At 42.6% G+C, this 3,487-nt stretch overlaps 1 long non-coding RNA gene across 1 annotated transcript; it reads right to left on the bottom strand.

The window, feature by feature from the left end:
- Nucleotides 1-259: 259 nt before the first annotated feature.
- Nucleotides 260-1,190, bottom strand: LOC126210613 (uncharacterized). Its single transcript, XR_007540713.1, has 3 exons — nucleotides 967-1,190; nucleotides 562-835; nucleotides 260-361 (listed from the first exon to the last, which is right to left on the bottom strand). It is a non-coding gene; the product is annotated as an uncharacterized LOC126210613 (long non-coding RNA).
- Between the last annotated feature and the right edge of the window lie 2,297 nt (nucleotides 1,191-3,487).

The following is a 3,487-nucleotide window of genomic DNA, read 5'->3' as shown; positions in this document are numbered from 1 at the left end:
TGTTACGAGCCTCAAGTTTCTCACTTAGGTCTGGAAGGTCACCCAAGTGCGCTCGGGTGAAATGGTTCAAATGGCTCTGAGCACTATGGGACTCAACTTCTGAGGTCATTAGTCCCCTAGAACTTAGAACTACTTAAACCTAACTAACATAAGGACATCACAAACATCCATGCCCGAGGCAGGATTCGAACCTGCGACCGTAGCGATCTTGCGGTTCCAGACTGCAACGCCTTTAACCGCACGGCCACTTCGGCCGGCTCGCTCGGGTGAAAGATAGGCTGTGTAACATGCTGGAATTCTTCAAGGCGCCCTTGGATTTTGGTATGGCTCAATTTTCGCTATCTTCAAAACCCTTTAGGACCTGGAACAAGAAAGTAGTAATGTAGTGAATGTCGGTTTCAAGCTGAAAATTGCTGTACAGATAAATAATATTGGAATTCTATGTTGTGTTCGTTTTCTTTGCTTATTCAATTTATCCAGAACTACATACGCATCCAAACCTCTTCAACTTTTCTGTGGTTGTCTGCATAACAGTTTGCAACTGAAATCCACGTTACCCACCTCGTCAAGACTGGTTCAGGTGGCAGAGGACCGTCAGGGCGAGCAGTCTTGAAAGCTCTCACTTTACTTGGTGGCTTAATGAAAACCTTCATTGCCGAAGATATAAGGCAGCTGACCTCTGTCAATGCGGCTCTGACCTCTTCAGCGACACGTGAGGTGAAGAATGACACCCGGAGACACTCTACAACCTTCATCATATATGCGGCACTATCCGTCAAAATTGCTAAAACCTTGTTCTCCCCACGTTTCTGATCTTCACTTCTCCTCAGCACGCCTGAAAGAAAATCAAAGGATTTTACAAATGTTACACATTTTTTAAATTATTTTATTATTGGTTCGGGACATGGTGTGAAAAACTAATTATTGGCTCGGGATATGATGTGAAAAACTGCACGCTTATATTACCTGTAATTTATTTTAAACTATTCAATATTGGCGAAACTTAGACTGTGCGTGCAATCGTGGCGTGTGTCGTTCATTTCACTTCTTCGCACAGTATGAGGTGTCCTCGTCCAGTCTCGTCAGCAGAGAGTTTTCCAACTATGACGTGCACCATATAACGACTGCAAGAATAGGTGGTTTCGTCAACGAATAGCCAGACTGGATAATCGCCAATGTCTTTCCTAATATTCTCCAATGTCTGTAATAGAGAAACTAAATTAAAAAAATACACATAAACATGTGGACACTACGCAGGAGACATACACAGCAAAACAAACTATATCCGCTGTGGTGTCACCGCCAGACACTTGCTAGGTGGTAACCTTTAAATCGGCCGCGGTCCGTTGGTATACGTCGGACCCGCGTGTCGCCACTATCAGTGATTGCAGACCGAGCGCCGCCACACGGCAGGTCTAGAGAGACTTCCTAGCACTCGCCCCAGTTGTACAGCCGACTTTGCTAGCGATGGTTCACTGACAAATTACGCTCTCATTTGCCGAGACGATAGTTAGCATAGCCTCCAGCTACGTCATTTGCTACGACCTAGCAAGGCGCCATTATCAATTGCTATTTATCTTGTGATGCATGTACCGTCAGACCGATGTTCACCAATTATGGATTAAAGTTAAGTATTCCAGCAGCTACGTACTTTATTTGCTAGTCTCAATTACTTTACCTGTTCCAGACCTCACGCCAGCCTGCGTGAGCTTAAACGCGTGCCTTTCGGCTTCCTCATAGTGGCTTGGATGTCTTGCCAAGTCACAACATCCGTTTTAGCACCTACCTACATTTTGACTATTTTCTTATGTATATACATTTATCAAAATAATAGTAAGTTAATTCGCACAAAGAAAAACTACCGAAAAACCTTACCTTTTCATACAGTGGGTCCACATAGTTCTTTCTGAGCGTTAACTCGTGAGGAATATCTTTTCCTGTGTATTTTTTCAAGAAGGTCCTTCACTCTCCATCTTATTCAACGAGATGTTCGTTTTTATTAAAGCCTCGCAAATATCTTCATTGCACTCATTTTTGTCGTCCATATGCTTCGAAAAGTGCATTGGTTACTGTGTCGTTTTTAACCGTGTCTTGGTTCCGTTGTTCTGGTGCTCAGATGTGTTTTTATGCTGATCCAGCTGAAATTTTTTCTCAAACCTGGCCTAAAGCGTTGTAGAAGTGAATAAATATCAATATGTACATACAACTGTACAAAAATGTAAGAGAACAGTATGTACCTGCGAGATGGCCACTCAAAAAAGTGAATTAAGACTACAAATACTAGGTCCACAACTTTGCTTCCGCCGTTTTGCAGTACACGGTATTAATGGAAAGTAGTGACGCAAGTCGTAGGTCGTAAGTGTTATACAGTAAACTTAGGCATTTGAGAACATAGCGCCATCAAAATATTAGTCGATTTTTGATTCCATCTTAAAGTTATTCTCGGCTGAATGTCTCAACTTACGAGCCAAATTCCCGTTATCTGCGGGAGGTTTTAATTTTCTGCTTTGATATGAAGAAATCTGCGGCTGGGTAAAAGCTATGATGAGAGGCCTGTTAGTGACAGATTTAGCAGAAAACGGTTTCCATGCTTCAAGAACGGTGATTTTGACGTTGAAGACCGGCATGGTCGTGAAAGAGAGAAAGCTTCCGATGCTACTGCAACCGACGGGAACAATCACGGGAGATCTTTATCGAGAGCACTTGATGTGTTTGAGCCGATCACTGAAAGACAAACGGCCACAATACAGCGATAGACATGAAAAGGTGATTTTGCAGCACGACTGTGCTCGACCCATGTCGCAAAACGCGCCAAAACATACAGAACGTTCAAATGGGATGTCCTACCCCACCCGCCGTATTCTCCAGACATTGTTCCCTTTCTCTACCAACTTTTTAGTTCAATGGCACACGACCTGGCTGCCCAGCCCTTCCTGTCATATGAACAACTACGAAATTGGAACGATGCATGGATCTTCTCGAAAGACGCACGGTTCTTCCGAGGCGGGATTCGTATGCTGCCCGAAACATGGGAGAAAGAAGTGGCCAGCGAAAGCCAATACTTTGAAATGTAAATTTTTTGTGAGATGCTCGCAATAAAGCCTCGAACTTTGAGAAAAAACGGCGGAAGCAAAGTTGTAGCCGCAGTAAGTTTCTAAAAATTGGAACTCGATCCCCTCACAACACTGAACATTTTTTTTTAATTTGCAAGAACGCGGAAGGTAATTTCTAAAGGTTTATTTTGTTCCTTCCCATTCGTACATAGAAAACATGCACGGAGATTTACGATTGAACTTAACAAGTGTTTTAATTTCTTGGAAAAATTATCGAAAAAGAAAAAAAGAAAAAAACAGAATTAAACTTACCTCTTTTTCACACAGTTGGCAGAATATTATTTTTCCGTCCGTTCTGAAAGCACAATCGCTCCCGATCCATTTCCGTAAATTATCGGTTTTTGGGCTGGCCATATTTGTAATTTGAAGAAGGT

The sequence above is a fragment of the Schistocerca nitens genome, chromosome 10, assembly GCF_023898315.1.
Source record: "Schistocerca nitens isolate TAMUIC-IGC-003100 chromosome 10, iqSchNite1.1, whole genome shotgun sequence".
NCBI classification, from domain to species: domain Eukaryota; kingdom Metazoa; phylum Arthropoda; class Insecta; order Orthoptera; family Acrididae; genus Schistocerca; species Schistocerca nitens.
Note: the sequence above shows the minus strand (reverse complement) of the source record. Positions and strands in the feature narration are given on the sequence as shown.